This window comes from Neovison vison, chromosome 2 (assembly GCF_020171115.1).
Source record: "Neovison vison isolate M4711 chromosome 2, ASM_NN_V1, whole genome shotgun sequence".
NCBI classification, from domain to species: domain Eukaryota; kingdom Metazoa; phylum Chordata; class Mammalia; order Carnivora; family Mustelidae; genus Neogale; species Neogale vison.
The window spans coordinates 42391022-42414454 of NC_058092.1; the positions used below are offsets into that span (position 1 = coordinate 42391022).

General features: G+C 40.8%; 1 protein-coding gene across 8 annotated transcripts in view; it reads right to left on the bottom strand.

Moving 5' to 3' along the window:
• TUT4 (terminal uridylyl transferase 4) overlaps positions 1-23433 on the bottom strand; it is a 204204-nt gene that overhangs the window by 112898 nt on the left and 67873 nt on the right. For 7 of the 8 annotated variants that reach the window (XM_044238238.1, XM_044238237.1, XM_044238239.1 and 4 more), the window contains exon 1: positions 16689-16782. The exons of the other annotated variant lie outside the window; for it this stretch is intronic. The gene's annotated coding sequence lies outside the window, so the exon portion shown is untranslated. Of the gene's footprint in view, positions 1-16688; positions 16783-23433 lie in introns of those variants that run through there. 8 annotated transcript variants of the gene reach the window in all.

The window sequence follows — 23433 nt, forward strand, 5'->3', positions numbered from 1 at the left end:
TTTGGCTCAGGTCATGATCCCAGGGGTCCTGGGATTGAGCCCTGCATCAGGCTCCCTGCTTCTCCCTCTCCTCCCCACTCCTGCTCTTTCTCATACCTCTTCCTCTCTCAAAGAGATGAATAAAATCTTAAAAAATAATAATAAAAGTAAAATAAGGGTGGGGCGCCTGGGTGGCTCAGTGGGTTAAAGCCTCTGCCTTCAGCTCAGGTCATGATCCCAGGGTCCTGGGATCGAGCCCCACATCGGGCTCTCTGCTCCATGGAGAGCCTGCTTCCTCCTGTCTCTCTGCCTGTCTCTCTGCCTACTTGTCATCTCTGTCTATCAAATAAATAAATAAAATCTTAAAAAAAAAAAAAAAAGTAAAATAAGGGTGCCCGAGTGGCTCAGTTGGTTAAGTGTCTGCCTTCAGCTTAGTCCAAGCCCACATCAGGCATCCTGCTGAGTGAGAAGCCTGCTTCTCCCTCTCCCTATCACTCCCTCTGCTTGTATGTCCTCTGTCAAATAAATAGAATCTTAAAAAAAAAAAAAAAAAAAGAGGGACGCCTGGGTGGCTCAGTTGGTTAAGCAGCTGCCTTCGGCTCAGGTCATGATCCCAGCATCCTGGGATCGAGTCCCACATCGGGCTCCTTGCTCGGCAGGGAGCCTGCTTCTCCCTCTGCCTCTGCCTGCCATTCTGTCTGCCTGTGCTCGCTTTCTCCCCCCCCCCCTCTGATAAATAAATAAAATCTTAAAAAAAAAAAAAAGAGCGAAATAAAAATAGCTCAGTAAGTACTGTGTAGTGTTTTTCCCTGGTAAAAAGTAAAATTAAATATATAAGTATACAGTGTACAAGTACAAGCTATGAAATACCAGCAATTCCACGTAAGAGTTAAACACTCTTATATATGCACTTAGAGGTGACACTGAACAATATAAAGATGAACAGTAAAATTTATACTGAACTTAAAATTTTTAATTGTACTAGGGATGCCTGGGTGGCTCAGTCATTTAAGTGTCTGATTTGGGCTCAGGGCTCAGGTCATAATACCAGGATCCTCTGATGAAGGGCTGCATAGGGCTCCCTGCTCGGCCGGGAGACTGTTTGTCCCTCTCCCTCTCCCTGCGTGCACTCCCATGCATACAAGCTCTTTTTGTCATTCTTAAGCACACACAGGTCTCAAATAAATCTTTTTTAAAAGTAAAATGTTTTTAATTTTTCTATATTTAGAATGACACTTAAAAATAAATTAAAATAATAAAAGCCTGGGTGGCTCAGTCATTGGACATCTGCCTTCCGCTTGGGTCATGATCCCGGGGTCCTGGGATGGAGCCCCGCATTGGGCTCCCTGCTCATAAAATAATAAAAGTAAATGTAGATCACCATAATGTTGAGAAAAAGATCACAGAAGAAAGGAAAAAGCTTTATATTTTAGTAACTTTAATGGCACTTCTTCCCTACTTTTTGCGCAAGGTCCTTATATCTTCATTTTGTACTTCATCCTGCAAATTATGTAGCTGGGCCTGCATTTGTTCAGGTAAATAAATATATACCTGGAATTCATTTTAACAAAGATTATTTGTCAACATTCACATATAAAGTGCTAGGTTAAAAGCTGAAGATATAATGATAAATAATGGGTCACGTGTAAAAGGGGAGACCATCACGTAAACAAATAATGACAGTATTATTATGTGACACGGGTTATGGAAACCCTGTGGAAAGAGCCTTGGAAAAGACTTTATCATGGAAATAATTGTTGGGCTAAAAATTTCCCACTTAGAAGAGAGAGTGAGAAGGGAAAGACCTCATAAGATTTGTATATAGTAAATAAAATGTATTTATAAAATTTGACAACATATAAAATTTGACAAATCATAAAATAGCATACACAATGGTGAACACAGGAGAGGAACTGAGAATGTAAACTGGTGCACACATTTACACCAAGTCAACTTTATACTTTAAGCAAAAAGGCGGCCTAGATTTATAAGCAGAAGAGTGGCACAATTTCGGCTTTAGATTAATTTCAGGACAGTAAGAGAGTGGAGAGGAAAATGAGACAAGTCAGTAAGGTAAGCAATAGTAATTATCAATAGTAGTAAAAACCACTAACTTATTTAGGGCCTTATAACAAGCAATTTAAGTAGAGTTGGGAAGGGGGAACGAACGTCTGTGTTAAAGTTTAATGAGGGGTGCCATGTGGCTCAGATGGTTAAGTGTCTGCCTTAGCTCAGGTCATGATCTCTACGTCCTGGGATCAAGCCCCACGTCCAGCTCCCAGCTCAGCAGAAAGTCGTCTTCTCTCTCTCCCTCTGCCTCTGCCTCTCCCCCTGCTTGTGTGCTCTCTCTCTCTCACTCTCTCTCTCTAATGAATAAATAAAAATCTTTAAATTAAAATAAATGAATAAATAAAGTAAAATGAGTTTCTCTCCAAAAGAAACTTTCAGACTCTTCAATATGCTAATAAGCACTGCAAATCTCCAAGAGAGAGATAATTTACAACATATCCCAGATATGTTAAAGAAGTCTCTTTTGCCAGGACCACCTATCATCTCAAAGAACCATGAAGAAACACTTTAACACTGTTCTAGAAAAGAAAAGGCAGCACTAAGCGAGAAAAGCAGAGGGCAGTAGAGGGCTTAAGACAGGAGTAAAACAATAGCAAATGTGAGTAACAGAAAGAAATCTAAAATCCTGGCAAGCTATGTTAAGGACCAAACTAGATATATGAAATACCAGTCTACTGGGGCGCCTTGGTGGCTCAGTGGGTTGAAGCCTCTGCCTTCGGCTCGGGTCATGATCCCAGGGTCCTGGGATTGAGCCCCGCATCGGGCTCTCTGCTCAGCAGGGAGTCTGCTTCTCCCCCTCCCCTCTCTCTGCCTGCCTGTCTGCCTACTTGTGATCTCTGTCTGTCAAATAAATAAAATAAATAAAATAAAATAAAATAAATAAATAAAATAAAATACCAGTCTACTAACTTATACAATTAGCAAATATTTTAATTCATACGGGGTAAGGGACTGATAGAATGACTATTTCAAAAGAGTAAGGGTAAAAAACAGTAATGGTATGGGGGGGGATAAAGCCAAAAAGATGTTACATATAGAGATTAAGAATAGATCAGAAAACTAAAGAAATGAGAAAGATACACCTATAAATATTTTTGAGATTCTGGTAAGAAACAGAACCATTTTTTAAACCATATGAGTAGATATGTCAAGGAATGTAGACTGAGTACCACTGGAATACAGAAATTTTTTTCAGAATCTTATCCATTCATCAGAGGGAGAAAGAGAAAGCATGTGCACATGCACACACACACACGCTGGGGAGGGGCAGGTGGAGAAGTAGGCTCCCCACTGAGCAAGGAGCCTAATGAGGGACTCAATCCCAGGACCCTAGTATCCTGATCCCAGCCAAAGGCAGCTGCTTAACCAACTGAGCAAGCCACCCAGGCATCCCTGGAATACAGAAATTAAGGAAAAGTAAAGTTAAGGTATTAGATGACCTTCAATGTCCAACTGCCAATATGATGTCAAGAATTACATCCAGTATCAGTGAATATAAAAGAATAACCCAGAGGTTCCTAGATTGAAATGCCAAGTCAGATAAAAAAAATATAGGCAGCAGGCCACCAGTCTTAAAGGAAGAGGAACTACAAAGACAGAAGAATAAATACATAACATGCAGAAAAATATGGGTCTGGTTTCCTGGCTTTGAAATGTGAGGAAACTAAGCTACATCCCTTACAGGATTAGGACAGAGTAATGGTTCTCAATCTTTTTGTTTGTTTTAATACATCTGAGAAATAGAATATAAATTCCCAACAGAAACAAAGAGTAAAAAAAGAATGAGGAAGAGGGATGATAATTGTGAGTAGTTTCTAGTAACCATAAAATGCCTTCCAAAGGAAAGTGTAATTCTTATATAATGAAAATCACTGCTTTAAAACTGATACTATCGGGGCACCTGGGTGGCTCAGTGGGTTAAGCCTCTGCCTTCGGCTCAGGTCATGGTCTCTGGGTCCTGGGATCGAGCCCCACATTGCGCTCTCTGCTCAGCAGGGAGCCTGCTTTCCCTTCTCTCTCTGCCTACTTGTGATCTCTGTCAAATAAATAAGTAAGTAAATATTAAAAAAAAAAAAACTGGTACTATCACAGAAAATTTAAATAAAATTTCCAAAGACAAACTAACATTTATTTGTTTCTTTTTTAATCTATGTGGCAGAATTCAAGACACCATCACATAATGATACAAGTTCCTGCAAAAATATCCAGAGCTCTTACAAATATTTGTTTAAAAAAAAATTTTTTTAAGATACACCATCAGCTATGGGCGCCTGGGTGGCTCAGTGGGTTAAGCCGCTGCCTTCGGCTCAGATCATGATCTCAGGGTCCTGGGATCGAGGCCCACATCGGGCTCTCTGCTCAGCGGGGAGCCTGCTTCCTCCTCTCTCTCTGCCTGCCTCTCTGCCTGCTTGTGATCTCGCCTGTCAAATAAATAAAATAAAATCTTTAAAAAAAAAAAAAAAAAAAGATACACCATCAGCTAATACATGTCTAGTATGCTCATTTGTTTATCTTTACACATTTATGAAGTTAATACAGTCTTACAGTACTTCTATTTTAAAGATTTTATTTCATTTTATTTTATTTTTTGAGAGAACAAGCAGAGGGGAGAGGCAGAGCGAGAGGGAAAAGCAGGTTCCTTGCTAAAGCAGGGAGCCTGGGCTTGATCCCAGGACCCCGAGATCATGATCTGAGCTGAAAGCAGAGACTTAACCAACTGAGCCATCCAGATGCCCCAATATTTCCATTTTATACACTAATGAAGCACCCTAAGTTTATGAGTTGCCTAAAGTGACACAAACAGGACTGGTTTAGGACTATAAACAAGTGTCCCAATCTGGGGCTCAATGTTTAGGCACTAAGGTAGGAACCAACAGTTCTCAAACTTTTTGAGATGTGCTCATATTCTTAAAAATTACTGAAGATTGAGGGACGCCTGGGTGGCTCAGCTGGTTGAACAGCTGCCTTCAGCTCAGGTCATGATCCCAGCATCCTGTGATCAAGTCCCACATCGGGCTCCCTGCTTGGCAGGGAGCCTGCTTCTCCCTCTGCCTCTGCCTGCCACTCTGTCTGCCTGTGCTCGCTCTCACTCCTCTCTCTCTGACAAATAAATAAATAATATCTTTTAAAAAAAAAAGAAAGAAAAATCTTCTAAAAAAATTACTAAAGATCGAAAGAACTTTTTTTGTGTGGGTTATAGCTACTAATACTAATATCATTAGATAATAAAACCGAGAAATTTTTCAAATACAAGAATACACTATTAACTCATTCTATAAGGCCATTATAACCCTAGTACCAAAACCAGACAAAGCCATCATAAGAGAATTATAGACCGGTGTCTTATATGAATGTAGATGCAAAAATTTTAAACAAAATTCTAGCAAACTAAAGGATTATACACCAGGACACCAAGTGGTATGTCTCTTGGGAATGCAAGTTTGGTTCAATTATATATTCATATATATATGATTAATATAAAAATTAATCAGTGTAATATACTATATTAATAGCATAAAGGACAAAACAACAGTCATCTCAAATGATGCAAAAATGCATTTGATAAAACCTAACAAACTCTTAGGATAAAAATACTCAATGAACTAGAACAGAAAGAAACTGCCTCAACCTTACTGAGGCCATCTAAGAAAAACCCACTGGTGACATCATACTTAATAGTGAAAGCCTAGATGTTCTCTCCTCTAAGAGCAGAAAAAAGACAAGAATGTCCACTGTCTCCACTTATAGTCAACACTGTACTAATCAGGTAGAAAAAGAAATAAAAAATAACCAGATAAGAAAGGAAGAAGTAAAACTATGTCTATTTGCAGATGACATGATCTTACATAAAGAAAATCCCAAGAAATCCACAAAAAACCATCAGAGCTAATAAATGAGTCCAGTAAGGTTGATCTCCAAAATCACTACACAAAGTCAGCTGTATTTCTAAACACAAGCAATGAACAATCCAAAAATGAAATTAAGAAAACAATTCCAGGGGCGCCTGAGTGGCTCAATGGGTTAAAGCCTCTACCTTCCGCCCAGGTCATGATCCCAGAGTCCTGGGACCAAGCCCCACATAGGGCTCTCTGCTCAGCAGGGAGCCTGCTTGCTCCTCTCTGTCTCTGTCTCTCTCTCTCTCTCTCTCTGCCTGCCTCTCTACCTACTTGTGATCTCTGTCAAATAAATAAATAAATCTTTAAAAAAAAAAAAAAAAAGAGGGGTGCCTGGGTGGCTCAGTGGGTTAAGCCACGGCCTTCGGCTCAGGTCGTGATCCCAGGGTCCTGGGATCAAGCCCCGCATCGGGCTCTCTGCTCAGCAGGAAGCCTGCTTTCTCCACTCTCTCTCTGCCTACTTGTGATCTCTCTCTGTCAAATAAACAAATAAAATATTTAAAAAAAAAGAAAAGAAAAGAATTCCATTTACAATAGCATCAAAGAGAATAAAATACTTAGGAATAAATTCAACAAAAGTAGTACAAAGCTCATACACTAAAAACTACAAAACACTGTTGAAATAAATAGGTAAAGGCCTATTTAATGGAAATAAAAGTAAATGAAAACATCTCATACTCATGACTGGAAGACTTAATATTAAGATGACAATACTCCCCGCTTTTAATTACCAGATTCAACACAATTCCTTTCAAAACTCAACTCTTTTTCTTTTTCTTTTTTTTTAAAGATTTTATTTATTTATTTGACAGAGAGAGATCACAAGCAGGCAGAGAGGCAGGCAGAGAGAGGAGGAAGCAGGCTCCCTGCTGAGCAGAGAGCCCGATGCGGGCCTCAATCCCAGACCCTGAGATCATGACCTGAGCCGAAGGCAGCGGCTTAACCCACTGAGCCACCCAGGCGCCCTCTTTTTCTTTTCTTTTTTTTATTTTGCAGAAATTGACAAGCTGAGCCTAAAATTCGTATCAAATTGCAAGGGACTCTACCGAGCCAAAAAATCTTGAAAAAGAACAAAGTTGGAGGGCTCACACTTCCAGAATTCAAAACTTTATACAAAGCTACAGTAATCAAGACTGGGTGGTACTGGCGCTAGAATACACATACAGATCAAATCAGTATCCAGAAACAATTGAGAATCCACAAATAAACACAGACATTTATGATCAACTGATTTTCAACAAGGATGCCAAGACCATTCAACAAGATAAAGAACAGTCTTATCAATTAATGGTGGAACAACTAGACAGCTTCATGAAAAAGAATAAAGCTGGGGGCACCTGGGTGGCTCAGTGGGTTAAGCCTCTGTCTTTGGCTCAGGTCACAGTCTCAGGGTCCTGGAATTCAGCCCTGTATCTGGCTCTCTGCTCAGCAGGGAGCCTGCTCCCCCTCTGTCTGCCTGCTGCTCTGCCTACTTGTGATCTCTCTCTCTCTCTGCCAAACAAATAAATGAAATCTTTAAAAAATAAATAAATAAAGAAGAAAATATTTTTTTAATTTTTTTAAAAAAGAAGAAAGCTGGACTTCTACCTCGCACCACATACAAAAATTAACTCAAAATGGATCAACGATCTAAATGCAAAAGCTAAAACTATAAAATTGTTGTAAGAAAACAGAGGTATAAATTTTTATAATCATGGATTAGGCCATCATTTCTTAGGTATGACTCCCAAAGCACAAGCAATCAAAGGAAAAATACATAAATCAAACTTTATCAAAACTGAAAACTTAACATACTTCAAAAACATACTTTACTCAAGAAAATGAAAAAAAACAGGATGCCTGGGTGGCTCAGTCGGTTAAGCATCTGCCTTCTGCTAAAGTCATGATCCCAGGCTCCTGGGATCAAGTCCTACATCTGGCTCCTTGCTCAGTGGAGAACCTGCTTCTCCCTCTGCCTGCCCCTCCCCGCTTATGCTCTCTCAGACAAATAAATAAAATCTTAAAAAAAAAAAAAAAAGTGAAAATGAAAAACAAACAAATATGGCAAATCCTCCAAAAATTAAATGTAAATTTACTATATGATCCAGCAATTCCAATTCTGGTTATACATCCAAAGAGCTAAAAAGCAGGAACTCAAACAGTTATTTGTATGCCCTTGTGCACAGCAGCATTACTCATAACAGCCAAAAGATGGAAGCAACCAAAGTCTGACCAACAGAATAAACAAAATGTAGTATATAAAAGATATATATGCACAAGAGAATAATATTATTCAGCCTTAAAAAGAAAGGAAATTTTTTTTAAGATTTTATTTATTTATTTGATAGACAGAGATCACAAGCAGGCAGAGAGGGGAGGAAGCAGGCTCCCCACTGAGCAGAGAACCCCATGCGGGGCTTGATCCCCGGACCCTGGGATCACCACCTGAGCTGAAGGCAGAGGCTTTAACTCACTAAGCCACCCAGGCGCCCCATAAAGAAAAGAAATTCTAATATAAGCTACAACATGGTAGAACCTTGAAGACACTGTGCTAAGTTACATTTCAGTCACAAAAGGACAAATACTGCACAACTCTAATTACACAGAGTAGTCAAATTCATTGTGACAGAATGCAGAATGGTATTTGCCAAGGAGCTATTGCTTAAAAGGTACAGTTTTTGGTTTGTGAAAAATGAAAAAGTTCAGGGGATGGACAGTGGTGATGGTTGCACAACAACCTAAATGCCCTAATATCACTGAAGGTATGCATAAAAATAGCTAAAAATAATAAATTTTATGTTAGGTATATTTTACCACAATTTTTTAAATTTTTAAAAAGAGAGTGTCCAAGTGGCTCAACTGGTTAAGCGTCTACCCTCAGTTCAGGTCATGATCCCAGGGTCCTGGAATGGAACCCTCGATCTGGCTCCTTGCTGAGCAGGAAACCTTCTCTCTCTCCCTTTGCCCTTCCCCCCTGCTTGTAGGCACTGGCACACATGTGCGCACTGGCACGCATGTGCGCACTCGCTCTCTCTCAAAATCATGAATAAAATCTTTAAAAAAAATTTTTTTAAAGAAAATGGGAGAACATTTTTGCAAAACATGTATCTGGTAAGAGTCCAGTATCCAGAATATATAAAGAATTCTTAAGATTCAACAATAAAAAAAAATAAATAACCTAATTTTTTTACATGGGCAAAGGAGGGGCACCTGGGTGGCTCAGTAGGTTAAGCATCTGCCTTCAGCTTGGGTCCTGGGATCAGACCCTCAGCAGGGAGCCAGCTTTTCCCTTTTCTTCTGCCCCCTCTTCTTTTGCCCCTCCCCCACCCCACTCTTGCGAGGGCCCACATGGGCTCTCTCTCCCTCTCTCTCTCTGTGCCTCTCTCAAATAAATTAATAAAATCTTTAAAAACAGGGACACCTGGGTGACTCAGTAGGTTAAGCATCTGCCTTCTTGCTCAGCAGGGAGCCTGTTTCTCCCTCTGCCTGCTGCTCCCCCTGCTTGCTAGCTCTCTCTCTGACAAATAAATAAAATCTTTTTAAAAACCTTTAATCTCTAGAAATAAATAAATGGACAAAGAATGTGAATAGACAGTTCTCCAAATAAAATATACAAGTGGCCAAAAGGCACAAGAACAGATGCTCAACATCATGAGTTATTTGAGAAATGCAAATCATCTCTGTATTGTTCCAAACCAAAATGAATACCACTTCACCCACTAGGATGGCTTTAATTAATAAGATGAACAATAATAAGTGTTGGTGAGGATGTGGAGAAAATAGAATTCTCATACTTTGTTAGTGGAAATACAAAATGGTGCAGCCTCTTGGGACAATAGTTTGGCAGATACTCATAAAGTTAAACATAAAATGGGTTAAGTGTCCAATTCTTAGTTGACTCTTGGATTCAGCTCACATAATGATCTCAGGGTCTAAGGCTCCAAGCTCAGCATGGAGTCTGCCTGAGATTCTCTCCTCTTTCCCTCTGCCCCTCGCCCACTCACTCACAAGCTGCACTCCCCACCATATATAAATAAATAAATATAAAATTTTTAAAGTTAAACATAAATGCATCCAAATACTCAGCAATTTCACTCCTCGGTGTATAGCCAAGAGAAATGAAAACAGACATCCACCAAAAAAAAATTATTATTATTTTTTTTTTTTTTTGGAAAAAGAGAGAGAGCATGTGAAGGGAGAGGTGGCAGAGAGAGGGAGAAAAAATTCCAAGCAGATTCCACCCTCACCAGAGCCCAGTGTGGGGCTCAATCTCATGATCCTGAGATAATGACCTAAGCCAAAATCAAGAGTCAAACACTCAACCAACTGAGCTACCCAGGCACTCCTCAGACAAAAGCTTTTACATGAATGTTCATAGCAATATTATTCATACTAGCCAAAAAGTGGTAACAACCCAAATGACTATTAAATGATGAATGAATAACAAAGCATGGTATCTCTATAGAATACAGTCCATAGAATGCAATATTATAAAAAGGAATGAAGCACTAATACATAATATGGAGAAACCCTGGAAACACTAAGCTTGGTGAAAGAAGTCACACACAAAAAGCCACATGTATGATTCCAGAACAGGCGAATCCATAGACAGAAAATAGCTTAGTAGTTGCCAAAGGCCTGGAGGAGAGGGTAATGAGGAGTGATTGCTAATGAGCCCAGGGTTTGTTTTGGGAAGGATGAAAATGTTCTGGAATTAGATAGTGATGGTTACAGAACCTTATGAATACATACTTAACACTATACTTTAAAAGGATGAGTCTTATGATACTGTAAACTATATCTCAAAGAAAAATTAACAAATACTCCATTAGTCATCAAAACAATGTTTTGTCTTTTTTTTTTTTTTTTAAGATTTTATTTATTTGACAGAGAGATCACAAGTAGGCAGAGAGACAGGCGGGGGGCGGGGTGGGGGAGCAGGTTTCCTGCCAAACAGAGGGACCAATGCGGGGCTTGATCCCAGGACCCTGGGATCATGACCTGAGCCTAAGGCAGAGGCTTAACCCACTGAGCCACCCAGGCACCCCCAAAGCAATGTTTTAACATATAGTGTAGACATCACTCTACATTCTAGATGACAGGAGAGGGTAAAAGACAAATAGCTTTTTTTCTTTTTAAAAATTTTATTTATTTATTTGATGGAGAGAGACACAGTGAGAGGGAACACAAGCAGGGGGAGTGGGAGAGAAGTAGGCTTCCCGCCCAGAAGGGAACCCAATGCAGGGCTCAATTCCAGGACCCTGGGGTCATGATCTGAGCCGAAGGCAGACGCTTAACAACGAAGCCACCCAGGTGACCTGGCAACTATTATCTTAATATTACTATGAGAACAGTTGTGACTCAGAGATCCCCTCAAAAAGGTCCCCAGAATTTGAATACCGCTAGCCTAAACTAACAAATACTTAGTAAGTGATCAATTTTACTTTGATTTAATTTTTTTTAGTTTACTTATTTAGGTAATCTCCACCCCAAACATGGAGATCTAATCCATGACCCTAAGACCAAGAACAGCATGCTCTTCCAACTGAGTCAGCCTGGTGCCCCTGACTGAGCAATTTTAATGACAATTATTTAAACTACAATGTGCAGGAAAGACTGACAGAATGCAAGCAGATTTCACTATTATGTATAATTCACACTTTACATTCTTTTTTTTAAAGATTTTATTTATTTATTTGACAGAAAGAGATCACAGTAGGCAGAGAGGCAGGCAGAGAGAGAGGGAAGGGAAGCAGGCCCCTGCTGAGCAGAGAGCCCGATGTGGGACTCGATCCCAGGACCCTGAGATCATGACCTGAGCCGAAGGCAGCGGCTTAACCCACTGAGCCACCCAGGCGCCCACACACTTTACATTCTTAAAATATATTTTTTTCTTAAAAATGTATTTTTTTTTAAGATTTTATTTATTTATTTGACAGACAAAGATCACAAGTAGGCAGAGAGGCAGGCAGAAAGAGAGGAGGAAACAGAAGCAGGCTCCCTGCTGAGCAGAGAGCCTGATGAGGGGCCTGATCCCAGGACCCTGAGATCATGACCTGAGCCAAAAGCAGAGGCTTTAACCCACTGAGCCACCCAGGCACCCCTTAAAAATGTACTTTTTGACAACCCATGTAACTGTGCTGAACTTAACACCCTCTGCATGCTCAATTTTGACAACCCAAGCCTGGGGTACAACATAATGTAGTGGTTAAGAGCTCTAACTGCAGACTCAGACACCCTGAACACTGAGTTCAAATACTAAGTCTGCAGCGAACTAGCTATGAAATCTTGTCCAAGATACTTAGCCCTTCTGTACCTCTTTCCTCACCTGTAAATGAGGATAATACAAAAGGGTTGTTGAAGACTGAGTTAAGACTTAAGATCTTTAGAAAGAAATTACACCTCGTAAAAATTGCAGTAAGTTATCTATCATCACTGTAAATCAAATACCCACCTAAAACTACCAGACTATTGGGGGATCTGGCTGGCTCAGTCAAGTGGAATATGCAACTCTTGATCTCAGGGTTCTGACTTTGAGTCCCTCATTAGGTATAGAGATTATTGAAAATTAAAATCTTTGCAAATAAATAAATTAAACTACCAGACTATTATGTGACTTACACCAATTTCTTCTTGAAAGTACAGGTTGCTTTGTGCAAGGATGAGCCCTTTGCTCATGCTTGCTGACGAACACAGAGCTTGCAGGAAGCCCACACTCCCCAAGCCCTCATCCTATTTCTTTCTAATGCTAAACTAGAAATTAGTCAACCAACCCAAATTAAAGAATGAAAAAACTTCCTAAGTAACTATAACAAGTGATTACCTCCAGAGGTATTTTTATCTCAAAAGAATCTTCTAAGGGGCGCCTGGGTGGCTCAGTGGGTTAAGCCTCTGTCTTCGGCTCAGGTCATGATCTCAGAGTCCTGGTATGGAGCCCCACGTCAGGCTCTCTGCTCCGCACAGATCCTGCCTCCCCGCGCCCTTCCACCCCCCACCTCGCCTACTTGTGATTCTCTCTCTCTCTCTCTCTCTCTGTCAAATAAATAAATAAAATTTTTTTTAAAATCTTCTAAGAAATTTAACATTCGGGATCCTCAAAAACTAATCTGAAATACAGCAACTACTGGAAAGAGGAGAAAAGAATATCATGAAAAAGAGTGCTTGACCATCCACCAAAAATGGGTTAACTCTGTTGGTAAGGAAGCCGAAGAGAAAGAAATACTAAACTAGGAGTCAGAAAACACACTTGTAATCACAACTCGAATACTATCTCACTTGGTGATCTTGTGTAACAAAATAAAAATCCAAAGGCCTTAACATACGCAGTAACCTTCACTCTCTATTTCCAACCATTTCGCTCACCACTCTATCCATATATCCTCAACTCCTGCCACACTGAATTTCTCACTCTTCCTATTCTGAGCCCTTAACAACTTAACATCTTTGCATAGGTTATTCCTTAGTTCTGGACCAGCCTCCAGACTATATCCCCCTTTTTTACCTGGCAAACTCCTACTCATCTTTCAAGTAGCGCCCCAATGCCCTCTCAAGAGCAGCCTCTTCCCTCTGACCTATCATGATCCAGTGTGCTGTAATTTATCTATATTATATGCAGACTCAGTTCCCTGAAGCGAGAGACTGTCTTCAATAATTCTGTGTCTCTAAAACCTACCAGTGTCTAGGATAATGTACAAATGCAAATGTTTGATAAATGATTAAATGATCAGTGAATGAGTAACCCTAGGCAGTCCATCCTACAAAACTGAGACTACTTGATACATCTGGAAAGCAACAAGGCATATATAATAGGAAGAACACACTGAGCTGTTCCAAATCTGACTCTACGATCTTCAGCAGAGACTGAACTCAACTACAAAAAAGGTTCCATAAGGTTGTTAAAAGTGTAAAAAAATAAACATGTCTAGCACAATGCCTGGTAAAAAGTTACTCAAATTCAGTTCCCCTTTCTCTCCCCCTTAACTCAGGATAATTATGGACACTCAATGAATTAATGTTGAGAACAATTTGGAAACCATAACACATTATACAAAATAAATCTATCACTTTAGGGGAAAATATCTAAACTGTTCAGCTTTGCATTTATATAACTTTTCTTTTTGGATCTGTAAAAAATGCTTGGGGACATATGCTGGTTTTTAAACATTTCCCCAAATTACACAATTATCTAGAATTCTAGAATTAAAACTTAGTTTAGTGTAAACCTTCTTAATTCACTTAGTTCAGTTTAAACCATCTTAATTCCTCTTAGATTAAGAAGAAAAAAAATCTACCTATCACCTATTCTGCTTTAAACTACAGTGTTTTCTCCTTGTTTTAGGTCTTTAAGAACTGTTCTTCCTTAGGACATACTTCTATCTACAGTCATGACTTTCACTGAATTTTGTAATATTATTTTATGGATTCCAGTATTTGTAGTTTACTTTCGAAAATAACACATCTCACTTAATTGTTATATCAAAATGGTTTGTTCTTTTTAAGGATAAACAAATTTTACAGCATCAGCATTTATAAGTAAGTCTTATTTATTGCCTGAAAACAGACACTATCTGTAGAAAATAAATTCAAAAAACTTTCTCTACCCACAGATCCTGATTTGACATTGTATAAAGAACACAACATTAAAACAAAACAAAACAAAACAAAAATGGAACACAACATAATTGATGATTATTCATGTCAAGGTTAACCCTGAGGTCAAAAAAAAGTTTCTCTACTTACTAAACTGAACCTGCTCTGAGAACTAATAAAAATTCTCCTTAAACAACTTTCTATTAATCAGAAATATTTATAATTGCTATTATAAATTTTTATTTTAAAGGGTCTAAAATTATAACAGACACTACTGTTCTAGTTAAATGAACTAAAAATAAATGTGAATCTGTGTGATTTAGGAATTACGAAATTGAACTAAACTTACGTACATGATAACATCCTGTAAATTTATCTGTAACTGATAACAACCTGACCTAGGACAATGAAAAGACCTTTTCTCTTTGTATTCAGACATTTGCTACATTTAAAACATTGAATGTCAATAACTTTCACTTCCTCCTCTGTATTATTTCAAGGAAACTTTAATTTTCATTTTCCACACTAGTCAAATTAAAAATTGCAAATAGGAAGACTTACCGAAAAGAGCTCTCTTTCAAAGCAACTTTCTTTTGTTTATATTAACAATTACATTTTAAAGCATAAAATACATAAAATTTTAAAGCATAAAATGCTTATTGTCCCCAAAGTATGTGGTTTTTAAGAACACTTTTAAAATTTGTTTATAAAAGCATCACAGCAGACTAGACACTAGTGAATTCATTATTTTTAAAGCACAGCATTCTAAATGAAGCAATTTCAAAATTTTACAAGTTGTGACTAATAAGTACTAGGATGCAATGTGCAGCAATTTTTAAGGACGCCTTACAAGGGTGCTGAGCCTAAAGAAAATTCCAGCGTACAATGTACTCATATACAGAACATGTTGACTGACACCAAGAACAAAAAAGTCAATTTTTTTTAAAGCATTCCACAATTCACGACCCTAGTATAGTACTCTCTCTAAATTGTCGTATCTAGTTGGGATCACCCAGTTTTATTAGCTAATAGTTCTCATTACTTTAGAAACAGGATATGTTCTGTTTCACCAAGTGTTACACAGTTCGCTACTACAAGACTTGGCGGGGGAGAGGGGCCTTTTGGAAACAAAAGGTAATCTGATCCACTACAGCTAATTACTAAATGCACGCCAACAAAACAATATGAATTGCGTTTCTAGACACTAAAAAGATCACAAAACCAAGTAGAATGTCACATGTGTCAGGAACTACTTTTGTATCCAAAATACATCAAAATGAAAAAACATGGTATACCGAAACAAGATCTCACACAAGTTTCAAAATTCATCTGATTAAAGATCGGATAAATTTACGAAAAGAAAATGTTCAATCAACGTTCCTAAAATAATAGTAATTCATCCCATTCAGGTATGACTAGAAATCTGGACGATGTGCTTCTTTCACGTCCAAATATCTCATTCTTTTGCGATCCGGATACCAAAAGGACCTGAAACCTCTCGCGGAGGCGTGCAACACACACGGCTAGTGCTGTCTGTTTACAAATACGAATCTCAGTTTCCCACGTCAAAAGCGTTCATTACCAACATTCGACTGGGGGGCGGGGGAGAGAGAAGGCGGGCGAGCAAGAAATGAAATTCACAGACATCTCTGCCTTCTCTCCTCTCGACAAGGGTGAGCCCGGAGAAAACCTTTATTATGTATTATATGAGTGTTTATATTTGCCTGTTATATATGGACATCTGTGTCTAACGGAGGCGGGGAGGGGGGGGATGAAAGAAAAGGCATACATGACAGAGAATCGTACTGGACCCAAGAGAATGCTCACATCAATCCCGTTAACTCAAAATCCGCCTCCCGGGTCTACAGGTTTCGGCCCGGAACCGAGAATCTCAGCCTCTCTGTGAAGTTCGGCCCTCAAAGCGCCCCAATGCCCTCCTCAGGCCGCCAGGCCGCCGCCCCTACCTCCCTTATCTCAGCCTTCCCCTGGGACACCCGAAGTCCATTCCTGCAAAGAAAGAAGTGTCAGGCCCCAAGGGGGTGGCTGAGACACGCTCGGGCCGGGCCCCGGACACCTGCGAGGCTCCGCACCTGAGGAGGGCGAACAGGGGGCCGCCTGGCCTTTCCGAAGCACACCCCCTCGGCGCCCGGCGCTGCGGCGCGGCCGGAACCTCCGTACCTGCGAGGCCCGCGAGCTACAGGCGCGCGCGGCGCCTCCTCATCTCAGTGGCTCCCGCTCCCCCCGCCGCCTCCCGCTGCCGCCGCCGCCGCCGCCGTCACTGCCGCCGCCGCTGGAGGCCGGGACACGACGAGCTCAGGACTCCACCGCCATGTCCGCCGCGCCGCGAACTGCATTGTGGGGGGGAAGGGATGGGGTGGGGGAGGAGGAGGGAGAGGGAGAGAAAAAGGAGGACCCGCTGAGGGGAGGGGGCCGAGAGGGAGCCAGGGAAGGGGGGAGGGGAGGAACGGACAGAGTCTTGAATGGAGTCCTGACCTCCGAGAGTTGGGCTGGGGAAAGACGCGGAGGAGACCCGGGAGAGGAAACACAGAGGAGAGAGTTCAGGGGTACCCCCTCCCTTCGTTCTGGGGGCCCCAGGGTACCGGTTAAACCGAGGCGAGGGAAGGGGGTAGCAGTAAACACTAATGGGGGGAGGGGCTGCGTTTGGAGGCTTGTGGCGGCGGCGAGAAACAATAGGGAGGGGCCGAGGTGGGAGGGCAGCACACTCACACGCCGGCGGAGGAAAGGGGCGCGCGCGCGCGCGAGGACACTCGTTAGTCCGCGAGGAGGGGGCGGGTCCTCTAGCGCTGGGGGAGGGTCGAAGTCATCGCGGGCTCGCCAGGAGGGGCGGGGCCACCGGGTGGGAGTCGCGAGCTCAGGCTACCCGACGGGGCCCCACTGGGGAGAACGGGGACGCCGGCGTGCCTGAGCAGGTCGGGGTTTCGGGCACTGCCGCGCCGCTCAGTTCGGGCTCCTGGGCCTCCCGCCCTACCGAGGCCTCCAAGCGAAAAGAAGGGCCAGAAAACCGCTCCTACGCCTCGCTCCAGAAACTGTCCTTCCCCCCGCTCCGCCACCACCACCAAGGAAGCCTGATGTTGGACATGCACTTTGTAGCCTGGCACACGAACCGTTCTTAGACGGAGCCTCCGTGGACCTTCGGCGCCTAGCGCGGGCTTCTGAACATCAAGGGGGAGGGAGCTGGACGAAGAAAGTCGGGGTCGACACCAACCTAGTCACCTTTGCCACCAACCCACCAAAGCTGGAATTCTTTTCGAAATGCAGCCTATTTAGGAGTTAAGGAGCTCAGTAGAAAAGTCTCAAGAACATCTCCCTACCCCGCGAAGATTTCAAATTTAATTTCTTTAGTTTCACTCGGGTTTGCAATTAACTACCATCGTTGGGCCCATTCTTACTTTGCTTTTAATAGGTTCCTCTGCATAATTATTTTAAAGTCACAATCCGAAAGGATCTATGGCTTAATTTTTGTTTTGTTTTGTTTTGTTTTGTTTTTTAGAGACCCCAGCCTAGGACATTGTTCAACCAACCCTGACATCAAAGCTGGACAAGTCACACAACTACAGCCTTTGCATTTGACACACACTAGGCAGGAAAAGGGTAGAACATGGGTGGATGTGATGGTGAAGGAGGTTGTTAAATCTTAAGTATTTACAAAATTCTGCCTAATGCATATAATATGTCTCAAAGGATAGAATATATGAGAGGTTACAAGGAGAAAGATATTCCTGCCTGTGTAGTCCCATCTACTTCCCACTGCACCTCAGAACTGGGTATTTATCTGTTTATGTCCATTTGAATTTGAAGCTTTGAGAAGGGACCAAGCATTGCCCACTAAGTGCTAGCTAGGCCTTGAGCTGGGGACTTCACATATTTTACCCCATTTAACCCTCATAACAATCCCATGTGGTCAGTACTATTGTTCCCATTTACAAAGAGAGAATGAGAGTTCTCAGAATTAGTGCATCTTACCCCTTCTTGTCTGATGCCACAAGGCCCAGGTATAGTGCAGAGAGTAGGGGATCTCAAGTCAAAAGAGCCCTGCTTGACTTCAGAACTTAGCTGGATGACTGGGCAAATGTATCCTCTGAGTTTCCTCATTTGTAAGTTGGTTTTTTTTTTTTTTTTTAAGATTTTATTTATTCATTTGACAGACAGAGATCACAAGTAGGCAGAAAGGCAGGCAGAGAGAGAGGAGGAAGCAGGATCCTCGCAGAGCAGAGAGCCCGATGTGGGGCTTGATCCCAGGACCCCGAGATCATGACCTGAGCTGAAGGCAGAGGCTTTAACCCACTGAGCCACCCAGGTGCCCCCCTCATTTGTAAGTTTTTAAAGGCAAAAAAATCTACTTCACAGAGATGGTGTAAGGAAAACAGCAGGATACAAAAGTTAAAGCCTATAGAGACACTGAGATGATACCAACATAGTCCTTCCGACATGAGTGATATCAGTGTCCTTGGAACAAGTTCAATTCAATAAAATTTCCTGATTATTTAATAAGAGCAAAGCACTGAGTTCAGTACCAGATTCCTGTCTCCAAAAAGTTCACCATTAAGCAAGGAAGGTTGTTCTATTAAGCTACAATAAAAGCAAAAGGGCATATGAACAAAGGCCCAGGCTCATACAGAGGAAAGCATGATAAATGCCACTTGGGTGTGGCTCTAATGGAAGAGGTAGTAGCTGGACCATGGAGGCTCAACTGCTACATGCCAGACACATGCCTAATTCAGAAAACATCATTTTGTCTGAAGTGAGCAGAAGATAATAGTCTGAAAATAAAGGCTGGGTTCAGGGCACCCGGGTAGCTTAGTCAGTTAAGCATCTGACTCTTGATTTTGGCTCAAGTCATGATCCTAGATTCATGATCTCCAAATGGCAAGATCCAGCCCTGCCTCTGCTCTCAATGGGGAGTCTTTCAGATTCTCTCTCTCTGCCCTAGCTCTCCCCCTCAAGAAAGCTGTGCTTTCTCCCTCTGTCTCTACTAAATAAATCATTAAAAAAAAAAAAAAAAACCTGGGGCTAGACTGAGTGAGAATCCCAGTGCCTCTCTGTTCTTAACCCTTCCAAATGACTCTGCCACCTTCCCTATTCCTCAAGACCTGGCTCAACTCCTATCTCCTTTATTAAATATTCCAGATCACACCCCCTCCACTGAATGTAATACATCCTTCCTATGGATCCCTACATGTTACTTTTATAAGTCTGACCCCAACAGAATGCAAGCTTGAGTACAAATACTTAATATTTGTATTCCTTATAATACTCACATACTCATTGAGTTAAAATTAAACTATAATCTTGTGTATCATCACAAAGTACAGGTAGAACAAATATTATTTGTATTTAAAAAACGAGGAAACTTAGGACATAGGATGTTGAAGTACCAGGATTATACAGTAAGTCATAGGCAGTACTAGAATACTAGCCCTGTGTTCTTTCTATTGAATCCCAAACAGTTTACTGAGAAATAAGAAAGTAAATGACTGCTCCGAAAAAAAACACTGAGGATGTATACCTGATACTTGCAAGGAAGATATCATAATTGTGGTTAAGTCTCTAAATTTAGTCCTCCAGTCCAGAAATTCTAGGAGCACAATTTTATCTAAACTCAGGTGAAAATTGCTTACAGCTAAAGTCTTATATCATCACATATAACGAGAAATATAATTGCCCAGTGGATCAATATTCATATTCTATTTTCCTCCTACGTGATAGAAAAACTTAGTCCAAAAATAATCATATTGGATAGACAGGTGATCTGGTGAGTTAATCAAATCACAAGAAAGAGTCCTCAAAGATAAGTCTGCTCAAACCAAGTCAATTTGCCAGTAGATCATAAAGGGCATAAATCATAGAGGGCTATGTATGCCATAGAAACAAACAAACAAAAAAAAAAACAGGCTTTCTCGTGTAGTTAATGGATAGTCACTGAACTTTCATAAGCAAGAAAGAGATGTGGTCTGATCTGCTAAAGGTTTTCTCTGAGCTCCCCTCCTTTTTTTCCTAGATACTTGATTTCTTCAAGGAGAGAGACTTCAGTGGTTGTTAACCTTTTATAGACCTTGTCTGATGATGAGCTCCATCCAAAACAACCATATCACCCTATGTGATCACCCTAATATGTGGTCCTATTCCTTTTTCATGTTTGTATTCCCAGTACCCAGCACAATCCTGACACACAGAAAGTACCTAGAAATTACTTACTGACATACCAAGTTATCTGTAAAGCAGAAGATATAGTCAAAGCTCAAAACTTTTGTGATTCTTATTTATAACATGTAATATCAAAGATCCTAACGTAATATGTTTTCACCTCAAAAATTGTGTAAAGGATCTATTTTTTTGTCTTTTTGCATTCTTAAAATTAAATAAGCTAAAATATGTTTAAATGTCTATTATAGGGGTGCTTGACTGGCTCAGTTGGTAGAATATGCCACTCTTTTTTTTTTTTTTAAAGATTTTATTTATTTATTTGACAGAGAGAGGTCACAAGTAGGCAGAGAGGCAGGCAGAGAGAGAGAGGAGGAAGCAGGCTCCCTGCTGGGCAGAGAGCCCGATGTGGGGCTCGATCCCAGGACCCTGAGATCATGACCTGAGCTGAAGGCAGTGGCTTAACCCACCAAGCCACCCAGGCGCCCCAGAATATGCCACTCTTGATCTTGGGTTGTGAGTTCAAACCCCATGTTGGGCATATAGCATACTTAAAAAAATAATAATAAATATATATTATATGGTAACATTCACCAAAAATTAATTCCTTTTCTTCTGAAAATCAAAGTTTGTTCTCATCTGCCCATTTGGATTTCATGGGCCCTTATAGTCACTAGCGCATGTATATACTCGCAACCCATTGATTCTATTTAATTTGTTTCGAGAATTCTATGTGTGGAATTTTAAGCTACAACCACACCCTTTAGCTTACTTCCTTGAAGCATTAGAAACTGCTGTGTGTTTTTGTGTGTGTGTGTGTGTGTGTGTTTTAAGATGGTTGTTTTTTGACTTTTTTTCTTTTAATTTGAGTTAGGTCTGACAATTAGAAAGGACAGACCTCACAATACAAAAGTTGGCTATATCAAGAACATAGATACATGGCAGGAAATGATGCTATATAGGTAACCTAGGACCATATCTTAAGGGCTATGTGTGCCATTTTATTTATTTATTCATTTATTTGTCAAAGAGAGAGAAAAAGAGAGAGTGCACTAGCACAAGCAGGGGGAGCAGCAGAGAGAGGGAGAAGCCAGCTCCCCACTGAGCAAGAAGCCTAAGTGGGATTTGATCCCAGGACCCTGAGATCATGACGAGAGTTGAAGGCAGACTCTTTACCAACTGAGCCACCCAGGTGTCCCTGTATATGCCATTTTTTTTTTAAGATTTTATTTATTTATTTGACAGATAGCGGTCACAAGCAGGCAGAGAGGCAGGCAGAAAGAGAGAGGAAGGGAAGCAGACTCCCTGCTGAGCAGAGAGCCTGATGTGGGGCTCAATCCCAGGACCCCGAGACCATGACCTGATCCGAAGGCAGAGGCTTAACCCACTGAGCCACTCAGGCACCCCTGTATATGCCATTTTTAAAAGCAGGCCCTTATCCTGAAGTTAATGGGCAGTCATGGAATATTTACAAGCAAGGCAAAGAAATGATCAGACCTGCCTTCTATAGCAAAGCTTACAGGTATTCATCCAACTTCTGTTTAAATATCTGTAGTTATAGAGAGCTCATTCTTTCTCAAATCTGGGTATTCTAGATGTTAGAAGTTCTTCCTTCACTGAGTTGAAATCTTCTATAATAACTTTTTATTTTTGTTATAATTCTGATCTTAAGAGTAACATCAGGCCTTTTTTTCTTCCTATATAAAAACAAGGATGTGAACTAGATTACCAGAATCTATAATTCTGACTTGAACTCTTTTTAAGTTGGCTATTTTACCTCCCTCTAAAATCATCTCTTCTTTTTTGTCTAAAATAAAAATGAGATCCAACTCCCTATGACCAACTCTAGTGCATTAGGATAATCTGATTCATCTTTGGATCCTATAAAATACCACGCACTCTGTCCAGAAATAAGCCCTCACCTATATGGTCAAATGATATTTGACAAAGGTGCTAAGACCATTCATCAGTGGGGAAGAGGCAAGGTTTTCAACAAATGGTTCTGGGAAAACTGGATATCCACATACGAAAGATGAAAATGGACCTTTACCTAACACCGTAAGCAAAAATTAATGAAAAATGAATCTGTGACCAGGGATCCTGGGTTGCTCAGTCGATTAAACATCTGTCTTCAGCTCAGGTCATGATCCCAGGGTCCTGGGATCGAGTCCTACATAGGGCTCCCTGCTCAGTGGGGAGCCTGCTTCTCCCTCTCCTCTGCCTGCTGATGTCCCTGCTTGCACTCTTCTCTCTGTCCAAAAAAAAAAAATTTTTTTTTCTTAAAAAAAAAATCTGTGACCTAAGTGTAAGACCTAAAACGGCAAATTCTTAGATGAAAATATAGGACAAAAACACTGGATTTAGGGGTGCCTGGGTGGCTCAGTTGGTTAAGCGTCTGCTTTTAGCTCAGGTCATGATTGCAGGGTCTTGGGATCAAGCCCCACATTGGGCTCCATGCTCAGCGGAGAGCCTGCTTCTCTCTCTCCCTCTGCCTGCTGCTCTCCTTACTTGTGCTCTCTATCTCTCTGTCAAATAGATAAATAAAATCTTTAAAAAAAAAAAAAAACACTGGATTTGGAAATAATTTTTGAATATGACACCAAAAGCACAGGCAACAAAAGAAAATATAGAACAATTGGACTTCATAAAAATTACATTTTTGTGCATCAAAAGACAGTATTAAGAGAGTAAAAAGGGAACCCAAGGAGTCAGAAAATGTTTGCAAATCCTATCTCTGATAAGGGATTACTATCCAGAATAT